This window comes from Mus caroli, unplaced genomic scaffold (genome assembly GCF_978045245.1).
Source record: "Mus caroli unplaced genomic scaffold, Mus_caroli_1 scaffold_11, whole genome shotgun sequence".
Taxonomy (NCBI): Eukaryota; Metazoa; Chordata; class Mammalia; order Rodentia; family Muridae; genus Mus; species Mus caroli.
The window spans coordinates 7,812,702-7,830,852 of NW_028227266.1; the positions used below are offsets into that span (position 1 = coordinate 7,812,702).

At 39.5% G+C, this 18,151-nt stretch overlaps 1 pseudogene; it reads left to right on the forward strand.

Annotated features, from left to right (window-relative positions):
- The first annotated feature begins 6,939 nt into the window (after positions 1-6,939).
- Positions 6,940-18,151, forward strand: part of LOC147001959 (uncharacterized) — a 55,635-nt pseudogene continuing 44,423 nt past the window's right edge.

Sequence of the window (18,151 nt, forward strand, 5' to 3'; positions counted from 1 at the left end):
CCATGTTTTAACTTCCATTATGGAAAATGTCATTTTGTACAAAGGGCCACCAATCTTGGATTATTGTGGCTTGTGAGTCTAATGTGTACACTTAAATTTAAATCACTGAGTCCTAGGCTAGGGAGATGGCTCAGCAGTTAATAGCACTGATTGCTCTTCCTGAGTTCAGTGTCCAGCAACCACATGGTGGTCACATCCATCTGTCATGGGCTCTTATTACCAATTCTGGTGAGTCTGAAGACAGCTACATATAGTTAGATAGACAGACAGATGAAATCATTGAGTCCTTCACTGGAATAGACTACCTTGGTTTCAAAATATACTTGAATTGAGTCTACCTGTGGTCTATGTAAGGGAAGCAAAGTGAAGTAGCAAACTAGACCACTCTGTGAGTAGAAAAACAGTTTATTGAGGATAAAGTGCAGGGCTCTCCCTCAGGAATAGATAGCATAAGCTATGTGGGAAAGAAAGTGGATTTTGTGTGATATCAAAGTAGGGGGTCTTTGGGCTAATGCAGGCTGCTCTATTGGTCAGAACTTGTTATCTTTTGGGGCAGGGGATAGATAATGGAAGTAGTGGTTTTCCCTGTAAACAGAAACCAGCATCATGAGATTCCCAAGGATGGCTGAGTTAAACCAGATCATAGTTCTCCCTGCATTAGGCCAAAGTAATGATCATAGGGCAGTGTTAGCAGAATTGCCAAACTTGAGGCCTGATATAGATCTAATAGTGTATAAAACACAGACATGCATTTTTCTGTTTTACAGGAAGTTAATATATATGCAGCAACTCTAGAATCTAAAACACATTGTTTGGAAACAGGAAATCTACCTCATTTTCAATACATGAAATATGTTGTCCCTTTTGTTTCTGTGGATCACTGACATCCATCTTCTTACAAGACACATTGATTTCTGTCCTGGTTCGCTGAATCTCTCTTCATCTGATCACTTATTTCTCAGTTGTCTACTTCTTCCTGCTAATTGCTTATGGTAATATGGGGTCTCCCCTACATAAACTGTCTTTGGCTTCTAGAAATGCTTAATCAACCTAGAAAGTGAAAAGGAAATAAAATCACAACAGATACCTCAAAATTCTCTGATGTTAATTTGGAACACAAACCCAATTGTTTGAAGGGGAAAGAATAACTCTAGGGTAAAATTTATTATCCAGAATTCCATGAACTACTAGATTTGTTAGCATTAGGTGAGTCTATATATAGCCAGAAGCTCTCTGTAGCCAGTTCCAAGACCTAGATAAAAGACGTCATCTCTACGTAAAAGCACTGCCCCTGTTTCCATTGCCATGACACCTGCTGCACATCCTTTGGCACATGCATCACATGTGTCAGAGCCTGGATAAAAGATGTGTATCCTGATGCACACCCCACTTCTTCTCCTTCCCTCTTACCCTCTCAGAGGTCACCTCTACCAATAAAACCTCTCACATGAGACCTGTTGCTGGTATGATCTTCCTGGGTGCGTGCTGCATATTCAAGACTGGAAATGGAGGCTAATCTAAAATCTACTTTGTGTGGACTTCCTCCATGCTCCCTTTCCCCTTTTTCCCTCTCAGTGTATCATGTAAATCTCTTATTATGTGCAATCCCTGAACAAGTGTCTACTTTTCTGGAAGATCAGAGCATCCTATGTAGCCTGTTTTTCTCTCAAGCTTTTCAGAGTTATCCCATGGCCTTTGTATAAAGATGCCTTTTATTTAAATGGAAAGGACATATTTTTCTACTTTCTGCATACAAAGAAAATTTAGACAGAATATCCTTTCATCAAAGTATTATAAATGGGGCATGAAAGTTTCAACTTGACAATTGTAAGGGCAATATTATGAAATATTGAGTATCAGTCTGCTCCAGTAGAGCTGGAGTTTATGATCAATGCTGATATTTATATCTGAGTTATTTCAAGCAGTCACTTTTTAACTTAAAATATACCTACTTAAAACTATTCTTCAATTTTGCACCTGAATATAGATTATATCCTTTGAATAACTTAACTTCAAAAGCCACACAATTTTATAATCACTTGGAAGTTTCTCTATTTCCACCATCTTACAGGCAGAAATTTAGATGTTCTCTCTCCCTTTCCCTCCCCATTTTTCCTTTGTTAAGAAAACTAATTCTATATCACAACAAATCTTCCTGAAATGCACTTCTATGGCATAAATCAAAGATCTCACTCTTTCCCTTTTTCCTAGTAGAATTTGATAATCTTAGAAAGACTCCTTAAATTATACCATATGTATGTCAGTCGCTATGACATGAAAGACTTGATCTTGTGTTCTTTCATTTTGACCTTTCTGTAACATGAATGGATGCAACATATGCATCATTGGGATTTTTTTTCTTTGCATACACTGGAAGATAATCCTTGACTTCTATGAGATGGGTAGTAGAGGGTCTATATTAGAAACAATGTAAAATGATTTATATGAGCTTTGCCTGAGTTTAAGTGAATCAAATATTAAAGGCTTGCCTCCACTGTAGTGAGAGATTTCTTTCTAAACCCAGGTATGTAATATGAATATGTTTTTGCGTTAAACCAAGGTGTGGGATATGTGGCACCTTCATACTGTCCATTGCCATTAACTATGATTGTCTTTTGCTCTAAGGGGTTATGATTTTTGCCAGATTAAGATAATTTAATTTTGGGGAATCTGGAAAAATATATATGGAAGAAGCTAGAGGTGACAGAAGCCATCTAGGATGCTCTATGAAAGATAAGGGAGTTTCCTGGAGATGGCCCACCATTTTGCATGACTGAAATAGGAGCACTCTGGAGAGGCATAGCCATAGAGACTTCATCCCAGGATTGTTTCTAGAAGCTCATACCTTTCCTAGCAACTAGCAGCTTTTGGCCACAAAGTTATTGATAGAAGTTGCCAATGGTAAAGAAGAAAACTCCATGCCTCCCCTTTTCACTGGCTGCCTCAGTTTACCCTGTGATGCTGAGCAGGCAGGGATTCAGTGTTACTCCTCATGTGCTGTTGTTGTCCCTGCTGTTGCTGATGACTGTTGTTGTGGTTTGTCAAGTAGTTCTGAGCAAAGGGAGGAAAAGAAGAAAATGGATATCCTGACAAAGAAGATTGGACATGCTTCAAGTTAGCCTAGCATGAATCAGCAGGAAGTATGCCATCTTTCCCCTCTAGCCTTTCTTTATGGTCTAGTGTTGAAGGGTTGGAATGAATTAGGGTTGAATATATGTTGGAAGGTTGATAGGTATAAGAATCGAATAAAATGTAAAAAAGAAAACACAAACAAACAAAACAACAAACTATCAGTAACTGGTGCCAAATATAAGGCTAGAAAGAAGGGGAAACTTGGTTTCTAATGACATAGAGGAAGAAACATTGGGAAAAAATGAATATTCTGTTTCAGGGGTGTATTGGTGCTGTGGCTTATGGGTTTTGTCCTCTTTTCACAAAAAGGAGATTTTATATTGCTTGTTCTTTTTATTCTTCTGGTTCTTCTTCTTCTTTTTGTTTTTGTTCTTCTTTTTCTTGTTCTAGTTCTTCTTTATCTTATTCTAGTTCTTGTTCTCCTTGTTCTTGTTCTTTTTCTTCATCTTGTTGTTGTTGTTGTTTTCCTTCCCCTCCCTCCTCCTCCTCCTTCTTCCTCTTCCTCTTCTTTGAGTATATTTAATTAGATAAATTCTTCATTTACATATCAAATCTATTTCCTTTCATAATTTCCTCTCCAAATTCCCCTATACAATCCCCCTGCCCTGCTCCCCAACCCACCCACTCCCCCTTCTTGGCCCTGGCATTCACTTGTACTGGGACATAAAAACTTCACAAAACCAAGGACCTCCCCCCATTGATGGTAGATTAGGCCATCCTCTGCTACATGTGCAACTAGAGACAAAAGCTCTGGGGGGTGCTGGTTAGTTCATATTGCTGTTCTTCCTATAGGGTTGCAGATCCCTTTAGCTCCTTAGGTACTTTCTCTAGCTCCTTCATTGGGGGACCTGTGTTCCATCCAATAGGTGACTGTGAGCATCCACTTTTTTTTTCTTTTTTGAGATATTTGCCATGTACTGCCATAGCCTCTCAGGAGAAAGCTATATCAGAGTCCTGTCAGCAAAATCTTACTGGCATATGTAATAGTGTCTGTGTTTGGTAGTGGTTTATGGTATGGATTCCCGGGTGGGGCAGTCTCTGCATCGTCCTTCCTTCCATCTCAGCTCTGAACTTTGTCTCTAACTCCTTCGATGGTTATTTTGTTCCCCATTCTAAGAAGGAACGAAGTATCCACACTTTGGTCTTCCTTCTCGAGTTTCGTGTGTTTTACAAATTGGATCTTGGGTATTCTAAGTTTCTGGGCTAATATCCACTTATCAGTGAGTACATATCAAGTGTATTCTTTGTGATTGTGTTACTGCACTTAGGATGATATTCTCTAGGTCCATCCATTTGTCTAAGTATTTCATAACTTCATTGATTATAATAGCTGAGTAGTACTCCATTGTGTAAATATACCACATTTTCTGTATCGATTCCTCAGTTGAGGGACATCTGGGTTCTTTCCAGCATCTGGCTATTATAAATAAGGCTGCTATGAACATAGTGGACCAGGTGTCCTTATTGTAAGTCAGAAATTCTTCTGGTTATACGCCCAGGAGAGGTATTGCTGTATGTTCCAGTAGTACAATGCCCAATTTTCTGAGGAACCACAAGACTGATTTCCAGTGTGGTTGTACCAGCTTGCAATCCCACCAGCAATAGAGGAGGGTTCCTCTTTCTCCACATCGTTGTCAGCGTCTGCAGTCACCTGAATTTTTGATCTTACCCATTCTGATTGGCATGAGGTGGACTTTCATGGTTGTTTTGATTTGAATTTCCCAGATAATTAAGGCTTTCCAACATTTTTCCAGGTGTTTCTCAGCCATTTGGTATTCCTCAGGTGAAAATTCTTTGTTTAGCTCTGTACCCCATTTTTAATAGGGTTTTCTGGAGTCCTTTGAATATATTTGATATTAATCCCTTATCAGATTTAGGATTGGTAAAGATCATTTCCCAATCCGTTGTTGGCCTTTCTGTCTTATTGACAGTGTCTTTTGCCTTACAAAAGCTTTGCAATTTTATGAGATCACATTTGTGGATTCTTGATCTTACAGCACAAGCCATCAATGTTCTGTTCAAGAATTTTTGCCCTGTGCCCATATCTTTGAGGCTTTCCCCCACATTCTTCTCTATAATTTCAGTGTCTCTGGTTTTATGTGTAGTTCCTTTATCCACTTAGATTTAAGGTTTGTATAAGGAGATGAGAATGGATCAATTCCCATTCTTCTACTTGATAACTGCCAGATGAACTAGCACCATTTTCTGAAAATGCTGTCTTTTTTACCAATGAAAGGTTTTAGTTACTTTGTCAAAGATCAAGTGACCACAGTTCTGTGGGTTTTCTGGGTTATCAATTCTAGTTCACTGATAAACCTGTCTGTTGCTTTACCTGTACCATGAAATTTTTATCACAATTGCTCTGTAGTATAGCTTGAGCTCAGGCATGGTAATTCCACCAGAGGTTCTTATATTGCTGAGAATAGTTTTTGCTATCCTAGGTTTTTTTGTTATTTCAGATGAATTTACAAATTGGCCTTTATAACTCGTTGAAGAATTGAGTTTTAATTTTGATGGGGATTCCATTGAATCTGTAGATTGCTTTCAGCAAGATAGCCATCTTTACTATATTAATCCCACCAATCCATAAGCAAGGGAGATCTTTCCATCTTCTGAGATCTTCTTTGATTTCTTTCTTCAAAGACGTGATGTTCTTATCATAGAGATCTTTCACTTTCTTAGTTAGAGTTACTTCAAGGTATTTCGTATTATTTGTGACTATTGTGAAGGTAATTGTTTCCCTAATTTCTTTCTCAGCCAGTTTATACTTTGTGTAATGAAAGGCCACTGATTTGTTTGAATTAATTTTACATCCAGCTACTGCACTGAAGCTCTTGATCAGGTTTAAGAGTTGGAATTTTTAGGGTCAATTATATATACTATGAAATGCTCCTCCTCGTCTTTTTCGATAACTTTGTGTTTGAAGTCAATTTTATTTGATAGTAGAATGGCTACTCCAGCTTGTTTCTTTAGACCATTTGCTTAGACAATTGTTTTCCAGCCTTTTACTCTGAGGTAGTGTCTGTCTTTTTCCCTGAGATGGGTTTTCTGTATGCAGCAAAATGTTGGGTCCTGTTTATGTAGCCAGTCTGGTAGTCTATGTCTTTTTATTGGGGAATTGAGCCCATTGATATTAAGAGACATTAAGGAAAAGTAATTGTTGGTTCCTATTATTTTTGTTGTTAGAGTTGGGATTCTGTTCTTGCAGCTATCTTTTAGGTTTGTTGAAGGAGCACTTTCTTGGTTATTCTAGGGGATAATTTCCCTCCTTGTGTTGGAGTTTTCCCTTTATTATCCTTTGAATTACTTGAGTTTTGGAAAGATATCATATCAATTTCATTTTGTCATGGAATACTTTGGTTTCTCCATCTATGGTAATTGAGAGTTTTGCTGAGTATAGTAACCTGTGCTGGCATTTGTGTTCTCTTAGTGTAACCTCTTCCCCCCCCCCCCCCCAACCTGAAGCTGGCTGAACCAGACCTGGACTTTGCTGCCACTAAGGAGATTATCTAGGGTGGAGCTTGCCTCCCTAGATCACTCTATTTTTCAGCCACTGTCGCTGCTACCTGCTGGGAGTCTGCCTAGCTATTCTGGAGACGACACCCTATCCTGCACGTGGCCACCTGCAGCTGGGCTCCAAGGATGAATTGGTGGGAATGGGCCTCCCCTCTCCTTTAGAAAGCCCATCTGCCATTAAACATTTGAATCTTGAGCAGACTAGCATGTCTTGGTTCCATTATTTCTCGACCCACCTAGATTCCCTCTTTTCTTTCAGCTCCAGGTTGCATCCCAGGCTCGAACGCAGACATGAGAGCTGTAGGTCGGCCCAAACAATTTGGTGTACCAATGCGGGTCCTGGGAGTGGCAGAAGACACTGGAAGAAACACTGCTGGTATGGAGCTCCACAGATAGGAAAGAATTTGAAAATTCGTACTGGGACACAGAGAAGCAACGGGCAAAAGGTTGCTAAGGTGTGATACGGTCTGAGCTGGAACAGCGCAGGTTCAGCAGTGATATCAGGATCTAGGAAAGTAACAGGCAGTTGGCTGCAGCATTCAGAAGCTGCGTTTTAGGGAGAGAAATAAAAGGGTTTGGATTAAATAATCAGGCAGATTGGCTGCAGTAGGCAACTGCATCAGGTGGGAGGAAAATGGATTTTGAAACTCTCCCAGAGGCAGAGAGAAATCTTGGGGGATGTCCTGCCTTTTTCTCTCTAGCCCTTACAGCAGAAGTTCTCTGTTCTCTTTGTTCTGTCTAAAGTCTAATGTCTAGTGCACCTGTCTGTTCACGTGTTCAATTCATGTGTGTTCATGTCTAGTCGTCTGAATGACTGAATGTTCTGTGTTTCATGTTGGAAAATAAAGATGGCTAAAACTTTATCTGCTGGTTTAGCAAGAGAGTGGCCACAAGCTTTAGCCAGGATCAGGCACAGCAGGAGGGCCCCTGCTGGAAAAACTGCTTTTTAAGAAAGGGAGTCTGCAGCCTCATGGTTTTGGGGTGAAAAAGCTGATAGATGTTTTTTTCCTAAGAAAATTCTCTGCAATCATGATTATTGCATTTAGCTAATAACAAAGTGCTTTTTATTTTATAATTATAGCTAGAAAAATTAAAATTCTGATTGGTCTAAGTGTAGAGGCTTCATTTGATTTTTATTGGTAATGTGCTCTGGGTATCTTCACAAGAGTATCAGCTCATAAGTTATTGGTTAGGATTAAATAATTATAACATTGGTAACAGAAGGTTAACTATAAGTAATCATTATAAAGACTGTCCAAAACTTAGAAGCATAGACAGACAGTCGAATTGTTCCCCCGAAATCTGTCCTCAATACAGGAGGGCCAAAATGCTCGGGTTAGAAAAATTTTTCTCATGTTCGAGTTAATGCAAGTTCAGAGAAGCCTTGGGGCAGTTGGCACATAATCTCCTTTGTTTCTCAAACTGTGACTAGGGAAGTTCTGAGAACTGCCCCCCTCCCTGCCTTCAGGAGAAAATTCCTTTTAGCCATAAGAGCACCTTTGCAGATGTTGTTCTAAATAAAGTTTAAACTCTAAGTTTATAAAAAAGGTCAATCAGGCTATAGAATTTATCAGGACATTGCGATTTGACTTGCCTACTTCATGTAAAGTTATTGTAGATTTAAGAGTTTATTTTTTCCTTTGCATTCTGATAATTGTAAAGAGTTTTGCTTCTAGTGAACTGGTGATCATTGGAAAATTTTGCCTGTAGGTATGGCTAACATAGTTTTACATTATATAAGAAAAATTCTTAGCATATCTGCATCAATATAAGAAGCTAAGAGTTTGACTCTTTCAGTGTACATTGTTTCCTAAGTGGAAAGTATTTTATTAGCTAATGACTCTAAAGGGAAGTTTACTTTAAATCCTTGCTCTCACAGAAGGAGCTTTTAAATTCTGGGGAGTAGTTATTGCTCCAGAAAAGATTCAGAGGCAATATCTTTTTAATACTTAGGGTTTTAGTTCACTACAGAAGGCTTTGCAGAAAACAAAGAAAGCTTTTATAATTGTTATTAATTATAGTCAATGGTAATTAAATATTAGCTGTGCCCACAGCAATTCTTTGGCAAGAGAAAACATTATTGTAAAGTCATTTTTCTTATCTGCTCGGCCATTGGCACACGTGGAGCCAGCCAGCTGCTGGCTGCTGCAGGGCACAGCCTTGGGGCACACAGCTTTTCCTGAGCGGTAGTGGTAAGGGAGGCCACCAGAAAGCGGACGGCTTTGTAGCGAACTTAGGGGAAAGTTGGGTTTGCCATTGCACTCATGAGCTTCCACCTGTCCCCACTGGGGTCAGCTGTATATTTCCCGCTAAGACACGAGGTGCTCTGCTGTCCTCGCTTGAGCTTTCTGGACTACAACAGATTAGGCCACCTTCAGCCTCTTCTGCCTGAGAGGAAGACCGAGGGTGGGCGAGGCCAAGGTGGCTCATCTCAAAGCACAGTTTCAGCATCCTATTAAAACTACTGTGGTGCTAATAAAGAATTGTAAGATATATTTGTGTACTTTGGAAAACCTATAACAAAAATTGTGTCTTAAGAACCTCACAAAGTGTCTGTTCCTTGTTCAAAACAGCAATTAAATTGTTATTACAGAATATTAATAATTGACCTATTGCATACCATCATTTTAAATAAAATTGACAATCAATATCCCAAAGATAAATTAAAAACATTTTTATGCATCCTTTTGTGTCTTCTATAAATTCATGAATGCATGCATCCCAGTTACTGTGTTTAAAAACAACCCCTCTATGGGAAATAAGTAGATGTGGATTGGATCACACGCTTATCCTTTTGAGCTTCCCCCTCTTTCAGCACAGATAATTAAGTTGTGTGATGTGGATGGTGTTTTAAAATGCTGAACAATCAAACCTTAATTTGTATATTAATAGTCAATATTATATCTCAGAGCTCACAATTGCTAAAGATTGTTCGTCCCTAGGATGCTATTAATTCTCAAATTTGCAATTGCTTATGCATATACAACTTAAAAGTAAAAAGGCTGGATTTATATCTCAGGCAGTCTGTAGGTCCTACATATGAGATGGACTGGATATATAATCTCGTTCTTTATATATTCAAAACAGTTATGGTTTAAGATAATATTTTGGTATTCTTGGAATATGTGCATGTCAAATTGTAAAAATTGTTTTTGTTCTTAGTGTCCTCAGTTCCTACTTGTTTCCACATAATAGTGTTAATTCTTGAGGACTTACACTTAATAAATTGCTGCAAATAAATGCTCTTATTTTTAAATAAATTATACACATGTGACTATTAATAACTTTTCAAGCTTTTTAGTTACAACCACTCTTCAAGAGAAACAATGTAAAGTGCAATTAGTTACTGCCCATGTTACATTAATACTGACTATAGCAGTCAAGTATTTGAGATGTTTTGTCAACAAATTATTAATTCTCAAGGACAAGGTATTGTGCAACTTTAGAACTCTCGCTTCTTAAAAGACAAAGAAGGGGGAAATTATATCCCAGTGCATATAATGTATTCCTGTGCACATTATTTAAATCATACTTTTATTTCGGAATTTTGAAATTTGGATGTCAAAGAACTTAATAAATGCCTTATAGTATCTTAAAAGGATCTACTTATTGGCATATGGCTTGATCCTGAACAGCTACCTTATTAGGAAAGAGAAAAGCATAAATTTTCTTCACAGAACACTCCAGAAGCATGAAGGCTAATTCGTGTGACAAGCTGACAGGTAAGTTCGCTCAGTGCCCTGACTGTAGTGACAAGAAAGCTGAATTGGGTACATGTTTTCGACCCATCGTTGCTTGCCATTTTTCCAGTTTGGACAACCGGAGCTGCCATGCTTCAAGCTTTTAAAACTTATGGTAAAAAGAACATCTGAGACTGTGTAATCTGACTAAGAAAGATTAGTCATATAAAAGAGTTATAGTGATTCCTCTCATTCCCTCATTGTGACCAGTTATTCTAACTCAATCTTGGACTGGTCTAGTAATAATTCCAGTATTAGAGAATCCCAGAGAAGATAGCAAAATATTGTTAATTACCTAAAAAAGTTAATTTGGAGCACAGCTTCCACCCCCAGAGAAGCGACAGACTTTCTGCAGTTCTCAAAATCACCTCCCAGACACCTAGAGCTCTAAGTCTAAGCTTGATCAATGCTAATTTGCAATTGAATGGAGTACCTTGACTTCCCCCAAAGAAGCTTTTGTACTGCTGCCTTTCACTATCTTTGTTTTTCAAGAAGGTCAGTCAATGCCCTTCAGCCTGACTGCAGCAGGTGTACAGCCTCACCTCCAACAGCACAGGTGGCAGTTATTAATCTTCATTCAAGAAGCATTTGGGAATAAGGTTTGCTATGAGGTCCAGACAGTCTAAGACAGACACCCAGATCTTGGAATCACATCAATCTAGACAGAGGTACATGCCAAGAGGCCGTGGCTTATTAATAATTCACCACAGAGCCATGTAAAGAATTGGAGGCAAAGGTTAATGTCTTAGAAGTAGTAGTCTTAACAATAGGACAGAAAATAGCATATATTAAGGCTAGAAAGGCAGAAATTTCAGATATTAGCAATAGCCACTTGGACACTTGGATCATTGATGAATTGGCCAGAGATTTAAAAGATAATCTAAGTGCATTCAATCCCCTGGATTGGGTTCAATATATATTCCTATTTGCTGTTATTATTGGCACTATTTTATTAGTAAATCATTGTGTTTCCACTCATCTTTAGAGCACTCCTGAGATCTGTAGTTATGATGAGGCGGGACATTCTGGAACTTTGGCAGAAATATAAGAGAGAGAGAGAATGCTATGCATACTCCAGTGAAGTTTGCTTGGCAGGCCGAGAGGCCTGAGAGCACTCGTGAGGCAAAAAGTTTCACGGAAACTCACCTCCTGGAACTTTGGCTCTCTCATAATCCATATATTCTTACCCTATCCCCGAGTTAGTCTGGTGTATGGATCCATGTGCTCTCTTTTAGTATTATCTTATTATGAGTGCCTTTTAAGATTGAATTCTGACATAGCTAAGGCTTCACCAGTGTTCCAACTTCCTACAAAGACCTTGAAGCTGACAACTTGGAATTCAGTAGGAATTCAGTAAGGAAGTTACCTATTCAGTAACTAATTAAGCATTACAAAAGATGGAGCCAGCAGCTCAGGGCTGGTCTGCAGAGTGCTTACTAGGGACAGCAGCCAGCCTCACCATAACAAAGGAATACACAATTTGCTTAGTTAATAGTGGGTTTACCATGAGAAAAGTTGGGGAATCCCACTGAGAGAGGTTTCTTCACTAGGGCCAAAGAAATCAGGCAGAACTAAAGAGAATAAATAAAATTTATTCCTCAGTCCAGCTTTTTTTTTTAAATATTAATAACAGGGAGGAAATTGTAACCTCCCCCAAAACCTGAAGCTGGCTGAACCAGACCTCAACTTTGAGGCCACTAAGGAGATTACCTAGGGTGGAGTTTGCCTCCCTAGATCACTCTATTGTTCATCCACTGTTACTGCTACCTGCTGGGAGTCAGCCTAGCTATTCTGGAGACTACACCCTATCCTGCATGTGGTTACCTGCAGCTGGGCTCCAAGGATGAATTGGCGGGAATGGGCCTACCCTCTCCTTTATAAAGTGCATCCACCATTAAACGTTTGAACCTTGAGCAGACTAGGATGTCTTGGTTCCATTATTTCTTGATCCTCCTAGATTCCCTCTTTTCTTTCAGCTCCATTTGCCTCCCAGGCTCAACCCAGACATAAGAGCCACAGGCCAGCCCCAACATCTTAGGGGCTGTATAACCTCTGTCCAGGATCTTCTGGCTTTTATAGTCTCTGTGAGAAGTCTGTTGTTATTCTAATAGGTCTGCCATTATGTGTAACTTGACCTTTTTACCTTACTGTTTTTAATATTCTATCTTTATTTAGTGCATTTGTTGTTCTGATTATTATGTGTTTGGAGGAATTTCTTTTCTTGTCCAGTCTATTTGGAGTTCTGTAGGCTTCTTGTATGTTCATGGGTATGTGTTTCTTTTTGTTTGAGAAGTTTTCTTCTATAATTTTGTTGAAGATATTCACTGGCTCTTTGAGGTGAAAGTCTTCATTCTCATCTATACCTACTATCCTTAGGTTTGGTCTTCTCATTGTGTCCTGGATTTCCTGGATGTTTTGAGTTGGGATCTCTTTGCATTTTACATTTACTTTGATCATTGTGTCCATGTTTTCTATAGAATCTTCTGCACCTATGATTCTCTCTTCTATCTCTTGAATTCTGTTCCTGATTCTTGCAACTATGTTTCTTGATTTCTTTCTCAGGATTTCTATCTTCAGAGTTGTTTCCCTTTGGGTTTTCTTTATTTTTCTACTTCTATTTTTAGATCTTGGAAGCCTTTTTTCAATTACATCACCTGTTTGTTTGTGTTTTCCTGTAATTCTTTAAGGGATTTTTGTTTTTCTTCTTTTAGGACTTCTACCTGCTTAGCAGTGTTTTCCTGTAATTCCTTAAGTGATTTTTGTGCTTCCTCTTTAAGGACTTCTACCTGTTTAGCAGTGTCTCCTGTATTTCTTTAATTGATTTATTAATGCCCTTTTAAAAATTCTCTACCAACATCATGAGATAGGAAATTAAATCTGAATCTTACTTTTCAGGTGTGTTGGGTTATCCAGGACTCACTGTGGTCAGAGTACTTGGTTCTAATGATGCTGAGTGGACTTGGTTTCTTTTAGTATGATTCTTACATTTGCCTTTCACTATCTGGTAATCTCTGGTGTTAGTTGTTATAGCTGTCTCTGGCTAGAGCTTGTTCATCCTGTGATTCTGTTCGCCTCTGTCAGTACTCCTGGGACTCCAACTCTCTCTTGAGTCCCAGTGGTCAGAGCACTTTCTGCAGGCAAGTTCTCCCCTTGCAGGGAAGGTACTCAGAGATCTCAAGCTCAGCTCTGCCTTCTTGCTGAAGATGAAGACTAGAAGAGACACTGTCCAAAAAGCTCTTTTGTTTCTATGGCCCGCATACTCTCCTGTGCGTACTGGTCTCTGAGTGACCTGGGATAAAAAATGGCAATCTTACCTTTGTCTCTTGGTCAGAGCCCTCCCTGAGGGCCAACTCTCCTCTGGCAGAAATGTGTGCAGAGGTCTGGGTCTCAGATCTGCCTCCTGGCTGAGGATAAAGGCCTGAAGGGACCCTGTCCAAAAAGCTCTGTTGCTTCTGTGATCCAAGAGCTCTCCTATGCAGACTGGTCTCTGAGAGACCTAAGGTACAAGATGGTACACCCATCTGCATCTCAGGCTCAGAGCCCTACATGGAGGCTGAATCCTCTCTCCCTCTCCCTCTCCCTCTCCCTCTCCCTCTCCCTCTCCCTCTCCCTCTCCCTCTCCCTCTCCCTCTCCCTCTCCCTCTCCCTCTCCCTCTCCCTCTCCCTCTCCCTCTCCCTCTCCCTCTCCCTCTCCCTCTCCCTCTCCCTCTCCCTCTCCCTCTCCCTCTCCCTCTCCCTCTCCCTCTCCCTCTCCCTCTCCCTCTCCCTCTCCCTCTCCCTCTCCCTCTCCCTCTCCCTCTCCCTCTCCCTCTCCCTCTCCCTCTCCCTCTCCCTCTCCCTCTCCCTCTCCCTCTCCCTCTCCTTCTTCTTCTTCTTCTTCTTCTTCTTCTTCTTCTTCTTCTTCTTCTTCTTCTTCTTCTTCTTCTTCTTCTTCTTCTTCTTCTTCCTCTTCTTCTTCTTCCCCTTCTTCTTCTTCCCCTTCTTCTTCTTCCCCTTCCTCTTCTTCTTCTTCCCCTTCCTCTTCTTCTTCTTCCCCTTCCCCTTCTTTCTCTTCCCCTTCCCCTTCTTCCCCTTCCCCTTCTTTCTCTTCCCCTTCCCCTTCTTCCCCTTCCCCTCCTCCTCCTCCTCTTCTTCCTCCTCTTCCTCCTCCTCCTTCTTTCTCTTTTACCTGTACTTACTTTTCTTCCTCCTCCTCTTCTTTATCTTCTTCTCTTCTTCTGGCCTCTCCTCCTCCTGTCTCCTCCCCTCCACCCATCCTCTCATTCTCTTCCTTCTTTTTGCTGTATTCCATTTTAAAGAATGTTGGGAGAATGGCTGAACAATTGGAAAACTTGCAATTGGATTTGGAGGGATCTGAGAAACAAAAAGTTGATGACATAGGAATGCCAGAGGGGTTATCCTAGTTTCTTGTTTTTGAAAGGACTTTAGAGCTGACTGTGCAACCATTAAGGTTGCAGGTAGAGATGGAAGTGTTCAGGAAGTTGTAGTGCCAGAGAGCAGTGAGCAAAAGAGTTTGGACCTGGTGACTGAGAGTGGGAATTTCTTTCAGGTTGAAAGAGGGATTGAGCTAGAAAGCTGAACACCACCCTGATTAGCTCTATGCACTTTTGGTTTCAAGTCCCTGAAACCCATTCATGAGGCAGGGATTCTGGATTAGGAGACTATGGAGGACCACAGTGTGAAAGAGATATAGAGTTAAAGACAAATAATCCATTTCAAGAGTAATGATCAATTTTGAGCCAACTGTCTTACCAGATGAGAATTGGCCTTTGGTTACAAGATTATCACCATTAACTTTCCCAGTAGTCACACAAGGTCTGCTTATAAAAATGTTAGTGCTTTAATTGTGGTGATTAATTGATCTGATTTAATGCAGAGAATTTGTCCATTTACAAATTTGAAGCTGAAAGCCTCAGACTCAAAATGGCTGTGTGTTAACTCTGAGGAATATGGTACTCTCTCCCATAGAAGCAAGCAAACTTTCTGAGTGGAACTAGTTTTAGGTGAGAATTAGGCTGTGGTAAAGGGTATAATTGGGCTAGTGAGTACAACTGGAGGGTGGAAAGAACTCAACATAAACTCTTACTGGCAGAAAATGGCTTTGGGCCCTAGCTCAAGGATCCTCAGAAAGAAGTACCAGTGGTTTCAGCCAAGAGCAACAAATTTATCAAAAAGGGAAAAATATGGTGGAAATATGATGAGTGAATAAAAGAGAGATTATTGTATTTACTTTTAGACTAAAATAGTAAAAAGTATAAAATATTTTACATTGCTATGGATTATTATATATTGAGAGAAATTTGAGGTTGTTTTATTAAACTCTTGTTTAATGTATTATAATATGTAATTCATTTGAAAATATAATGTAAAGTTCTATCATTATGAAACCTACTATTGCAAATTGTTTAGGATAAATAGGAATTCAAGTAGTAGTTAGTTAGTTACCTATAAATAATCTTACTTGTATTCTTCTTAGGGATTGGTGTAGATGATTACAGATATTTACCTTTCTGAATATGTTTTAAAGTTAAGCTGATAGTACATAGATAGAAAGAAGCAGCATCTGTTCATTTAGATATACTATAGATACCTTGTCTTCAAACAATTCAGAGACCTATAGAATATAGCACCCTCAATCTACATAAAAAAGATTATGGATATAGAAGAACCTCCACATGGAGTTTGCTTCAAAATTGGAAAAGCTGGCCACTGGCAAAACAAACAAACAAAAATACAAAAACAACTCCTCTTACCTTGACTGCTCACAAACTGTCTAAACTAAACTACCTATCTAAACTGTGGACAAGGGGGACACAGGAAAATTGACTCCCGAATTTTGCAGAAATAGAGTCTTTCAAAATTCCTGCTTCACAGAAAATTCTGCCAGATATTATTGATTTATAGGCTAAAGATTAGGTGCCATAATGATACAGAGGAAGCTTGAGTGAATGTCAAGGCAGTGAACAGTCTGTCATTTATATAGTTTGTCAGCTGTTTTCTCTGTACTGCTGGGGTATGCTATGTGAAATTTTGTCTGTGTCCTTCTTCACCTACCTAAGGAATTCTATATTTGTCTTTAAGAAAAATCTGGCAGAAAATTAGCTGGGCTGGAATTGGAAGGAGGTACTTCCTGAGAGAGGTAAAGGAACTCTGTGAAGGAGAGAAAGGTGGTGCTTTTCACTAGCAGACTTGAGAGGAGATGGACCTGACCATGGCCTGCAAAGTATAGCTAGCCAGGTAGCTAGATGGAGCTAAGTGGGAGGTTTAACACAGATAAGCTGGTTGGGTGTCTGCCCAGCTAAGGCCTGAGTTTCTGAAACATGAAAATATAACTCGGTGATTATTTGGGGGAAAGTTGGTTAAGAAATAATTGCCACTCTATAAGTTTCCAACCCTAATTCATATAGACAGAACATAGTAATACTTTAACGTACACTGTACTTCCTGTTTATGCAGGCAATATTTATTCATCTCAGGTTTCTGATGTAGTCTTACCATTTTTATTATTATCAGATTACAAAAGAATACTCACAAAACAGGTTCAAGTTTATGAAGACAAAAAGCTTGTGTTGTTTTGATTATTTTACTTTGAGAAATGCAAGTTATGATAAAAAAGTGGTTTAGGTACAAAAACTTTGAACTCACTGGGTTTAGATAGTGAGGTATTTTCTACAAAGTTGCCAAATACATATGGACTTGTGGCAGGCTTTTTCCTGTCCAAACTATTTAATTTTTAGTGCAACAGGAGGCCGGTTATTGGACAGGGAAAAAGGAAGCATAGCTAAGAGTTGCAGGAGGAGGAGGAGGAGCAAGATGGAGGAAATACACGAAGAAGATCCTGATCCTGTGTAGTTTTAAGTAGCTGCAGGTAGTTATGACTAATATATAGGGAAAGAATAATTGGGATAACTTGTCTAATCTAGGTGGGCAACTTTTGTCATTATCAATTGGCACAGAAACTATTGTGTGGGCATCTTGAGAATTGAGAATTTACTGATATAAAAGTCTGACTGGTTAATTATAAGCTTCAAAAGATTGTTTTACTGGGTTACTGGAATGTGAGACCGCCAACTAGAGGCAAGGGAACCTGAGCAGGGAATACCTTGACTGGTCGCTGTGGGGGATGTGGGGTAGGGGGCTAGCTAGAGACAGAGGTGGCAGACCACACTAGGGTAGACAGTTGCCACAGGAGTATAGGAACTTGGAGGTTCTTTTTTAACATTTCACACAACATGGACCAGACATTGTAAACATAATTCTTACTTGATAGTTTTCATATTGTTCCTTTTGTATATAGTTTAATAGTGTTAGACAAAGAACAAAGTTTGAACTAAAGAGGAATGCATAGTGATACTGTTGGCTTCTTTAAAAGCCCAGTTTGATGATGTGAATGTTTTTGTTTTAGCTCCAGGTGTGGGATAACAGGCTGTTTCACAGATGGTGACTATGATGTGCCTTGTACACTAGCATAGGTATGATTCTTGACAGCTGTAGATATTTTATTCTGCACTCTCTGGAGAGTTTATATACAAGAGAGCATGAGAAGGCCTGGATTGGCTACTGCCCCTCCTGCTCCTCTTCCTGCTGCTGTAGCTGCTGCTTCCTGTTTATCAAGTGGCTGTGAGCAAAGAATTGAGAAGAAATAGGATACATTGCTAATGAAGATTGGACTTGTCCCAAGGCTCTTAACGTCCCTTATCAAAACAAAGTAGTCAAAAGAGGTCTATACCCCTCTTTCATCTAATCTTATTTCTTTTCTACCC